We start from the raw sequence: 12,344 nt of genomic DNA, 5'->3' as shown, positions 1-12,344 counted from the left end.
CCATATTTGGCTCGAGGGGCCCTGGCTTGTTGACCCCTGAACTATACCTTAGCTTGACCTGAAAGACTAAGAATAGAACGGAAGGCATCTGCCCCCTGTTAATGCAACTGTCTTTGCAATCGACACTGAGGGTTAAGGTCTTGGCTGGGTCTGTCAGGCTTCCTTCCTCCACTTTTGTACCTTATAAGGATTTTTTTAGATGAGTTTCATGAGCGCATCTGGGTCCAGTGGTCCCAAAAGATTCATTCTGCATTCTGGCTGCACAGCTGCTTCACACAGCAAAGGCCAAAGGCACAAGCCTTGCAGTCTCTGGATAACCAGACCTAACTCATCTCTCACCAATGGTTCAAAAACCCCCATATTAGCCATCATCCGAATACACTTGTGAAGTGCTTTACAAAATGATTTGTCCAGAACAGCGAATACTGTGTACCGTCTTGTGTGGAAGAAGAGAAGACTCAATAATGACAATGACTCTTTCATCAAGAAAAAAGGGAAAGACTTAAGAAGGCTATGAGATTCTTCTTTGGTGGGTTGTCATGTGTTGAACAGGACGAAGGGGTTCTAGGAGACAAAACAGAGAATTGGGAACATTTGAGAAGATTGTGGACAAGTCCCCAGAGTTGCTTTTGAACACGTGTGTGTTATGTAAATATCACACAGGATCTGACTTATCCAAAGGATCTGACTTTGCAAAGCTGATATAATGATACCTCAACATCACCATTGAGAAGAAGCATTGAGCTTCTCTGAAATGCCCTGGAGTTTATTCAGTGTGTAATTGGACATTTGCTACTGTCTCATTTTGGTCTAGTAGAAAACCACATATAGATCAAGTGAGTTTAGTTTCTTCCAGGCTTGGAATACCCTCTGCTCTCTGGTACTTTCAGGTATGGGGACTCAGATGAATACTGTGTGGTGCCCTAGCCTTATCTCTTGATATCACTTCTATTCTATCCTGAAACAATTTTGTTTGAGTGCAATATATCTGCTGATATTGTCAACTCAAGTTATTGCAGAATATAGATTAGGTACTGCATTCTCCCAAAGGCTGAGCAGAACCTTCCTTCTGTGAACATTCTCAGTAGTTTGTTTTCAAGGTGAGGAAGTAGGAAGTACAAGGGGGACGAGCATCAAGGCAATTTTTTTCTTTGTTCCTTTACTTGTGTTAGTGGGAACATTTCCATCAAGGAAGACAGTTCCCTTTCATTTTACCAGATCCAGAGAAGGTATGGAACTTCTGTTACCAATTCTTTACCCATAATTTATGTTAGTAACCCGGGACCTGGTGATAGAAGTTATGGATGAAAACAAAAGCTGGTGGCATTCTGAAAGGTGGGAGCAGACGCTCTCGAGAAAGATGTGTCAGAGCTATGCTTCTCTGTTTAAAACTTCTAATTGCCTTTTTGAAAATTGTCCTTCCTTTTGCGCCTTAGTTATCTTCACATTTACTGGCCACTGATAATGAAAGAAAGAGTGAAAGAAGAGGAAGATGCCTATATGGTTTCTGTGATGTTGAGGTGAATCTAGAAATCAAAGTCTTCCTTTCTTCCCATCTGTATTTGATCCCAAGTCAGATTTTTTTATGGTAAGCAATTTCAGGTTTGAGTAACGCACTCTAGCATATAATGCCCCAGCTGTTAAAGAAGCAGGAGAAGTAATTCCTGTAGTAATTGCCGTAGTGGTATTTCTAAACTTCCTGCACACCGATACCTGTTGAGAGATAGAGCTGAACAAGCACCGGAAGCCTAGAAGTGAATGAGAAAAATCCATTCGTCTGTGGAATATTTATTGAATAACTACTATTTTAAAGGCATTGGCTCATCACTCTGAGGGATGAATAAAAAATTAAAGGAAAGAGATAAATACAAAAAATATGGTAACTGGTTGGATGAGAACTGAAGAAGGGTAGTCAAGGATTCTGTGTCTCAGGTGATTCCAAAGGCAGATAGAACCTACCTAGCAATGTCAAAGATACTTGTTTTCTCTCCAATTTAGCGCCCCCTGTGGCTCTACCTTGCCCCTTAGATACTCAAATTTCACTCCTATTTCAGAGAGGAGACCAAAACTGATTCTTCCCTAGGTCCAAAAATGGGAATGTGTATCCTATTCTAATCCCTTGCTGAGGGAAGTGACTTGCTTTTCCCTGTGTTAAGGTTGAATATTTTCTATGGGCTATAATGAACACTTCCTGAAAAGTAGAAATCTAGTGAGAGAGAGAGAGAGAGAGAGAGAGAGAGAGAGAGAGAGTGTGTGTGTGTGTGTGTGTGTGTGTGTGTGTGTGTATGGGGGATTGTAAGAAGTTTGTTTGTAGGATTAAATGGCTAGATTTCTTTTTTAAATGTACTAATTTTCACATTTGCTAAATTCTGAGTGAATCTAAACTATTTTGCCTCAGAGTTGATTTTCCTCATTACTATCAGTTTTCTGCTCTGCAAGATTTTTAAAAATAAGGTAGGTTTTGAAACGAGCACACACTGACTACCAACAAGAATAACCTTTTATTTGGGAAATGGAACAATGAGGAAGCTATTTGCATCAGAAATGACTCTATCATTAAAATATTCCACCTCTAATCCATTTGCAGTGGAAGATCTTTACACTGTTTTGTTTGTGTGGGAGCGTCTCCTACCATGTGTTTTGGCCATCTGCATATAGTTATGGAGCCACTATCTCTTAGGATATTCTTTCCTCTTTCCTGAGCTGGTGAAACCTAAGGGAATCACAAGAATCAACTTGACTCTATTTATTTGGATGTGTTTCACAGGGAATCCTTTGTATCAACTGAGTCACTCCCATCCAAGTATCCATGGGAAGTTCACATAACCTCATTTCCCTCTGTTAATGTTACTGAGTTAAGCACAAGACAGAAATATTCTTAGAAGATATATGGCTTCCTCTTCATCAGAGCTGGCCTAGAGTGGAGAAACAGAGCCCCTGGGGACAAAGCAAGACACTCATGAACTCTGGCCACTGTAAGACAAACAATGGGGACCTTATTCTTAATTTAGTTTCTAAGCAAAGGTTTTCCTGGTGACCTCGTTTCTCTGGAGCAATCACAATGCTCCCCTGATGGATTAACAACTTGCCCTGGTACCGTGAGTTCCCACTTTGTCCTCGCCGCCCATTTTCTTTCAGGAGATCTGGATTTTTCTTCTAATTACACATTTTCTCCATAATTCTGCACAATAGTAAAAATAACTATAACTTCTATCCTCTTAAAACCTGGTAATCATTCAGCTAGAAGAAGGGCTACTGTTCGGCATAGATAAAAATAGTCTCCAATAGTGTCCTGCCTAGAAAGAGTCCCAAGCTTGAATTTACAGTGAGGACAACCCAAGGTCTCTCATGTTTAGGAAACCACCAAGCTGTGATGTTGCTTAGCCGGAAGTAGCTATTGTATTACACTGGGACTTATGAGCCCTGAGGGGTCCACACAGTTTATCTGGGGTGAAAGCTCCCACCAAAAGTGCACAATACCAACTTCCCCTGTCAATGAAGCCTTCACTGCATCACATCCACTGCCCCATCTTGTGAAGTGAGGAAAGTTCTCTGATAGGAGAAATGGAAAAGAGGGAAGAGGGAGGAGTGTGCAGGATAGAAAGGGAGGGGAAGGTGGTTTCCATAGAGACCTAGCCTTCCTCATGCTCTCATCAGCCAGTGGTCTAGAAGAGCAGTTTCTGAAGCCACTGGCTTAATTCCACAGCTGCCTATGGAAGCCCCAGGGGCACTGAGACATCAGCTGTTTTTCCGCAAAAGAAGGTCCCCTAAATCACCCGTGAAGAGCAGCGTGCATGCTTTGCATATATCATATACCATCTTTCAAGGGAGCCAATATAGCCAGGTGGTTTTTTTTCCATTATTAAAACACATCTCTGTTCTTGAGCAGCAGATGAAGTAGTTGGCCTGCATCTGGGGCCATGTTTTGTGAGAACTATGGTTGCTGTGGCTGTTGTTTTCTGCAAACATGTGGTTGAGTGTGTGTAAGTTGAATGTGAGTGTGATATGTCTCCACTACAATGCGAAAGGGACGAGGATAGTCTAAATTTGATATGGTCCTAAGGTTAGTGGATAAGCAGAATTACACTTCCTTCCTTCCCCAGGAAATGCTTGGTATTCATTCTGTGTTAAATTGTTTGATTCCAAAGATCTACTGGTTTGCTCACGGCTCCTCTTTATTTTTCTTATCCAAATGCCCTCCTGCTCTACTTATTTGCCCAGGAGAGGTCAACATTTGAGGACTCAGTAAACCAGGCCAGCCTTGGATTTCCATCACAGCTCTGACTGCTTATGTGAGCCCTTTATATCACAGAGAAGGAAGTCTGGAGGACAGGACAGAGATAGCTCAGAGAGGTTTCCACATTTACCGAAGCATTATGTGAAAATACTCTCCCCAGCTCCCACTTCTATCCTCTTTAACCACACACATCCACAGAGATGAGCACTGTTGTCATTGATTGTGGCCACAATACCGGGTGGAGGCAGCAAGGCCAATTTACATGTACCCCACCCCGCCCCCACTGAAGAGGCGTGACACAGGCTAGAGGCGAAAAGAAAACACATGCAGGTACAGTAGAACGGCATTTTGCATATTGTGATTTGTCCATACATGTTAATTGAACTGAATTAGGTAAAAGCGAACGCAGCAAATACTTGCCTTGCACTAACATGCTTAGAAGTGGAATTTTGTTTCACTTTCCCTGTCATCTTGCAACATCTCCAAATAGTAATCGAAATTTTGCGTAACTCCAATGTATATTTGTATTGGTATAAGATGGTGTTGTATTGAAAAGATTGGCACAGTTTTCTGATCAATTACAAGGCTCATATAGTTTTTAAACCTTACTTTTGAATGGAAGATTAAATACGGATTGGTGACACAATCAAAATTGGAGGTTGAGAGAGTTTTGCCCAGTCTAGATCCTGTTTGCAATCAAGATGTGGGATACTGTTTCAGGGAATTCCCAACAAGAAAGTATGAAATAAAAGCCAGATGAGTGAAACAAACAAAGAGCTATGGGAAAGCAAAGGAAGAGATGGTCATGTTTGTGAGAAAGTTCTGAGGAAATTTTCACAGAGAAGATAATGTGGGAGCAAAGGGCATGGATCTTACTGGTTTTGCCTTACACGGAGCCTAGAGCCAGCTTATCAATTAGCCGATTCTCAATGAGTAGTTATTGAACTTATAATGGAAGGAAGGGCAAGGAGATAAGAAGCAAAGTTTTAATCTTGAGCATATCCATATTTAGGGGGCAGGGGGAGGAAAAGGAAGAACACAAGAAGGTTGCAAAGAAGTAAAAGAGGAAAACGGGATAGAAACTCATGCAAAGTATGAAGACATCTCAAAGAGAACTTGTTGGACAATATTTTCTAATGCTGTAGAACGGTACTATTTAAAGTGGGATCCTCAGACTAGCGGCATAAATGGCACCTTGGAGCTTGCTAGAAGTGAAGGTCTTCGTGCCAGCTCCAGAGCTACTGAATCACAATCTTCTGGGGTGAGGGCCCGGAAGTCTGTTTACTAAGCTCTCAGAGGGATCTGTATGCACAGCTGGAGTTTGAGAATCAACATTGTAGCATACTTCTGGAAGATGAGTTGCTGCTGGCATAACTTGAGTTCTCTGATTCTGAGAAGATTTCAAGAATTTGGTTCTAGGGTCCTCCCAGAACTATGTTGCAGGGAAATTACTATACTAAATTGCTAATGTTTAAATTATATTTAAATGGTTCAAGATAAACAGTTTGTGCCATGATTATTTCTTTTTTTCTTCTTTTATCGAAGTATAGTTGATTTACAATGTTGTGTTATTGTAGTTTCAGGTGTACAGCAAAGTGATTCAGATATATATATATATATATATACACACTCTTTTTCAGATTCTTTTACATTATAGGTTATTACAGAATATGGAGTATAGTTCCCTGTGCTATAAAGTAGGTCCTTGTTGGTTACCTATTTTACATGATTTATTTCTTCAAATCTGTTTTGTAATGCCTCACTTCTATCCCCACCCACACCCCAGCCCTGTGTAGCTGCAGACGCAGGGCGCAGTCCAGGGTGGGGAGAGCAGGTCTCAAGTGCGACTGCGTTTAAAGCGCTTGCCGAAGGGGCTTCCCTGGTGGCGCAGTGGTTAAGAATCCGCCTGCCAACACAGTGTACACGGGTTCGAGCCCTGGTCTGGGAAGATCCTACATGCTGCGGAGCAGCTGGGCACGTGCACCACAACTACTGAGCCTGCGCTCTAGAGCCCACGAGCCACAACCACTGAGCCCACGCACCACATCTATTGAGGCCCGCGTGCTCTAGCCCGTGCTCCGCAACAAGAGAAGCCACCACAATGAGAAGCCCACGCACCGCAACGAAGAGTAGCCCCTGCTCACCGCAACTAGAGAAAGCCCGCACACAGCAAGGAAGACCCAACGCAGCCCAAAAATAAATAAATTACTAAATTAATTTTTAAAAAAAGAACATCAATTAATATAAAGATGCAGCCGTTATAGATTTTTCATGTGAACATCATTGCTTTTGATAGGGATCAGGAAAAACCCTTTATAAAGGGGGACTAGTGTAAACATCTCCACTTTGTTCTGGGTCCTCAGACCATGGCCGACCTCACTGTGGTCATTTCCTGTATTGAACACCAGTTCGTGCTCTGTGGTGGTTCACGCCAGGGTGGTTGTTCCAGATCAAGGCTGTGCTCCCAGCAGCAAGGAGTTCTCTCTCTCTTTGCTAATGTGTTTGTTCACAACTCAGACTTCAGGGTCCAGGACCAGCATCAGCCGTCTTTGTGTCGCCCTAGCTAGCTGTCTCAGTGTGCTTCTGTATAGATCTATATACCATATAGAATGCAGTTTACAAAGGTTACTTTACTGTCGGGTCTTGCAAAACCATCTGCTGCTGCAGAGATTAGAACCTGGGGTGGCTTCTCTGTGCTGCTGTGAAAGGAGGTTTTAGAAATCATCCTGACTTTGGGAAGGTAGAGGAATCTCTCTAGGCTGTGAGTTAACATAAGGCTTTCCCTTAACTCTATAGTTTCCTGTCTGGTATTGCTCCATCAATGGAATATTATTCAGTCCTAGAAAGGAAGGAAACTCTGACACATGCTACAACATGGATGAACCTTGAAGGCATTATGCTAAGTTAAATAATATGATTCCACTTATATGAGGGACTTAGAATAGTCAAATTCATAGAGACAGAAAGTAGAACAGAGTTTACAGGGACTAAGGGGAGGGGGTTATGAGGAGTTAACTGTTTAATGAGTACATTTCCTTTTGGGGTGATGAAAAAGTTCTGGAGATGGTAGTAACGATTGCGTAACTTTGTGAATGTTCTTAACGCCACTGAACTATACACTTAAAAATAGTTCGTATGATAAAATTTTATCTTATGTATATTTAGCTACAGTGAATGATAATTTTTTTTTTTTTTAATTTTAAAGCTCATTGGAGGCTCTGAGCTCATGTGTGGGGCTTACATGCTACGGAGTCAGCCATTTCTTTGGGGACCCCTCATTGTCAATTTCCTAAGATTTTCCTCTTGGACAAGTTGGATTCTCCAGGGAAAGACTTTCCAAACTCTTACCTGAAGGATAGAGATAAACAGAGTGGGGGAAGAGGGCATAGGTCTTGGCAGTCAGTATGGAAACGTTTATTTAATCTTCCTCCAATCCGATTTAGTCCTCCTTTCATTAAGGTACTCCTGCCCCAAACTGTATCTGGTGTAACCCCTGTCTGGAGACCTTCTCTGTTACTCCTCTAGCGAATAGACCCTTAGGTTTCTGCTGTGTAGAGGAGGGCTACAAAGACATTTCAAGTCTTAAACAGATTTGTGACCAATCCTCCTGTTTTCACTCTGCACCTTAAGCCCTCCTTCTAGAGGTAACTGATGTCACCAATTTCTTTTCTTTTCTGTTTTTTTTTTGAATTCTGAACATTTATGTCCATTCTTTTTTTTTTTTAAACATCTTTATTGGGGTATAATTGCTTTACAATGGTGTGTTAGTTTCTGCTTTATAACAAAGTGGATCAGTTAAACATATACATATGTTCCCATATCTCTTCCCTCTTGCATCTCCCTCCCTCCCACCCTCCCTATCCCACCCCTCCAGGTGGTCACAAAGCACCGAGCTGATATCCCTGTGCTATGCGGCTGCTTCCCACTAGCTATCTGCCTTACGTTTGGTAGTGTATATATGTCCATGCCTCTCTCTCGCTTTGTCACAGCTCACCCTTCCCCCTCCCCATGTCCTCAAGTCTGTTTTCCAGTAGGTCTGTGTCTTTATTCCTGCTGATGTCACCAATTTCTGAAACTTTTGGGATTCTTCAGTGTCACCTGATCCCCTTGCTGGCTTAAGATTCATCTTTCTTAGGTTGGATAAGCCAGTTACCATTTGTTTATCTGCCTTCCAGCTTCTAAAACGTTATTACTATTTCCTTCTCTCTCATTACCTTTGTTCTCAGGGGCTTATGCAAGAAAAAAAAAAATCCTTCACCGTTGTTTTAGTGAAGCCTAGGACAGAGCAATAGTTAACATGTATGTTCAGTCCACTGTCTTTGCCGGTAAAACTTTTCTGTAGTGTTTACAACGCCACTTAAAAAACTGTTGTGATTCCTTAGGCTCAATTAAAAGAAGGAAATCATCTGAAACAAAGAAAGTGGTGGTGGTCAGTGAACGCTGGAGTACTGTTTTCAGTTCCGGGAACAACCCTTAACACTAGAAAAACTGAAACTATTTAGATGACAGTGACTAGAATATTAATGGCACAATTGAAGGGATTAGGGAGGTTTTCAACAGAGAGTGGAAATTTCCAGCAGTTGACCTCAGATATTTGAAAGGCTGCTGTTCATTCATTCATTCATTCGATAAATGTTTAGTGAGTTCCTGCCGTGTGCCAGGAGGAAGTTTTCCAACATGGGAACACAGTAGTGAACATGACCGATTCTTAATTCTTGTGGAGCTTACATTCTAGTGGAGGGAAGAGTGATTTGCTCTGGATGGACCCACTGTAGAAATAGAGCAAATGGATAAAATCCATCAGGAAATAAATTTCAAGTTAATATAAAGAAGATCTTTAAAGTGTTTGAGTTATTGAGGTGTGATGGACAACCTCTTCCATGCCCTCAGAAGGCTATGGAAACTAGGATATGCCCAATAGAAGCAGAGCAGAGAGGTTAAGTTGCACAGCCTCTAGCAGGAATCCCAACTCTACTCCTTGCTGACGGTTGACTTCGGTCAAATCACTTAACCTCTATGAACCTCTGTTGTTTCATGTGTAAAATGCAGCTAATATACTATACCGTGCAGGGTGTTGTGAAGATTAAATAAATTACTCTGTGTAAAGTGCTTGGAAAAGTATCTATAGTACAAAGTAAGGGCTACATAAGTGCTGCTAATATTATTTCTTTTTTTTTTAACCAACTTTTTATTTTGAATAAATTTCAAACCTATAGAAAAGTTGCAAAAATATCTATATACTCTTCATCTAAATACCCCGGCTGTTAACATTTACCTCCTTTGCTTTAACTCTCTGGTGTGGTTTGTTTGTTTGTTTGTTGCTGGAACATTTGAGTACTAGTTTAGCTGTCAGGACACTTCAACCCTACATACGTCTATTTATATGAGAATGGGGGCATTCTCCCACATAACCACGGTCTAATCATACAAAATATTATTGATACAATCCTCCTTTCTAATATGTAGTCCGTGTTCAGTTTTCCTCAGTTGTCCCCATATGTCCTTCCTGGCTTCTGAAAAAAATCATAATCCAATCAAGGATCAGATGTCACACTTAATTGTTATATCTCTTCAGCCTCTTTAATCTAGAGCCATTCACTGGACTTTTTTGTCTTTTATGGCATTGGCATTTCTGAGGAATCTAGGCCATTTTTTTGTCTGTTGTATCTCAATTTGGATTTGTCTGATTCTTTCCTCATGATTAGATTCAAGTTTAACATTTCTGACAGAAATACTACACAAGTGTGTGGCTTTCTCACTACGTCACATCAGGAGACGATGTCAGTTTACCCCATTTGGTTAAGGCGGTGCCTGCCACCTTCCCCTTGGTATTAATAAGTCACCTGTGGTGTCACATTTGAGACTGTGAACGTCCTGTTCTCTGGACAGTTTCTCACCCAGTGATTTTAGCATCCACTGATGATTCTCTTATTATTCCACAATGGGCACGGCACAGTCAACAAGATGAACAGAGAAGATAACTGGTCCAGGGAAAAATTGCCAGAGTATAATGGGGGCTTTATAGCCGGTAGTTAGTCCCACTTAGTAGAAGAGACCATAAGCTTTGATATAAATGCACATTTCTCTGACAACTGTTAGCTGAATGACACTGAGTAAAATTCTTTAAACCTAATACTCTGTAAAATGGGAATTATAATTTCCATATCCCGAGGTTCATTTGTGGATTGAATACAAAGGGACCGGATGATGATAAGGGTGATGATGAGGACGATGATGACAGATGCAGTATCACAGGATCAAGAGGATTAAATTATCAACTAACTTAGTGGCAGTTAGAGAAAGAAAGAATGAAATGGACACAAGAGGCAGGATGTAGGGAAAAGGCCTTGCTTCACAACTAATCAGATATGAGAAACGAAAGACACAGGGAAGCACAATGATTAAATATTGGTTGAATGCTGCCTATGTGCCAGCCATTCTCCAACTGGTACATTTAATCAAAGAGTGATGATGACTTTCAGATTTATGGAAATTATGGCCTTACCTCCTGGGTTTGGACGAATTACGAAGGGCAGAAGTCAGGAGAAGGAGATGAAGAGTTTGATCTTCTTCGTATGCCACCTGAATTGGTGGTGATACATCTAGTCTGAAATGTAATGCAGAGCTGGTCATCATCAACATTGGACTGTTTGCATAACAATCTCCTGAGAAACTTATGAAAATTGTAAATTTCTAAGCTAAGCTAACCCTTCAGAGATTCTGATTCTATATGTCTGGGGTGAGGTTTTAGCCCACCGTCAAGGTAGATAAAGTGTTACATGAGCCAAAGAAGTCAGCTCGGGGGTTGAAAGTCGATTTGAGTGTTATCAGATTATAGACAGTAATCGTATACTTGGGTGTGAGAGCATTGGCCTGAATCCTGGTTTATAACAAGAAGAATAAGGCAGCAAGGTCTTTTACAGATAAGTTGAGGCATTATGTGCATGTTCCTGAATTGACACAGGAGTAGCCAGAAAGTTCTGACGCCAACTCCGAGAGCTGCTCTTCGGATCCGTGCTGTCCCTAGGTGGCCGCTAGCCACACGTGATTCAACCAGAATTAGAGAAGCAAGAGTTGATGGACTTTCAAGACACACTTCTGAGTACTCAGGGTCATTAAACAACAACGACAACTTTTATTATGGAAAATATAAATTGAATTGAATTTACATTTAATTTTAAATGAATTATCTAGCCTATTGCAGGTGTTCAGTAACCACGTGTAACTAGTAGCTGTTAGATAGGACAGCACAGATGTGGAACATTTCCGCCACTGCAGAAAGTTCTATGGGACGGCTCTGCTGAGGAAGTGTTGATAGCTTGCCAAAAGCCCACTCATAGTACAAAGTAGTTGTCACCGGCCTCACTCTAGAGGCTAGGAAAGACATTATTTAGTGAATAAAGGACGATTATAGTTGGTCTTCTTGCCCACTGAAGGCAAAAAGACTGTAACAGGCAAGGAGGTATTTGATGAAATGAAGAAATGGCATCCATGTATGTTCATTCCCCTTCTTTGGTGTGGGAAGGGCGAGACGGGAACTGAGCTTCTAAACTCCGTGGCCCCAGGAGCAAAAGCTCCCTATGACATCCTCAAGGGAGTGTTCTAGGATCCACTGTCGGATTCTACTCTCCTCCTGGCCTTCCCCTTCTCCAGGCAGCCCCATTGCCACGATGGTTGGCAGTGCCCAGGTGTGATGCCAGGTAGCTGCACTTCCCCTCTGTGTGCGCTCTGCTGGTCTCCTCTCAGTGTAGTTTGCACTTCTCGCCCTTGCGTGCTGCAGTAGTTAGGTGCTGTTTTGTCCCCTGGAGGAAGCCCATATTGTTCTGTTCCTACCAGAGGAAAAACAAATCAAGAGCAACAAGGAAAAATATGGAGTGTAAGCATGTGTTTCCAGGTCATCAACATGCAAGCAAACATGCATGAAAATGAGTGTTAATTTCCTGCGTGATTCAGTGTTTGCAAGACTATCAAGTCATTTCCCATAGGCAGCCCAACAACCATCACATGGTAATGAATTTCTGTTACAGCCACGTATGATGGTTGAACCAGAAAACTAATGAGCAAAGAAATGAACAAAATAATAACAATGGTGATAACAGTAATGATG

Source organism: Delphinus delphis, chromosome 10 (assembly GCF_949987515.2).
Source record: "Delphinus delphis chromosome 10, mDelDel1.2, whole genome shotgun sequence".
NCBI lineage: Eukaryota > Metazoa > Chordata > Mammalia > Artiodactyla > Delphinidae > Delphinus > Delphinus delphis.
This window is presented reverse-complemented; position numbering follows the sequence as displayed.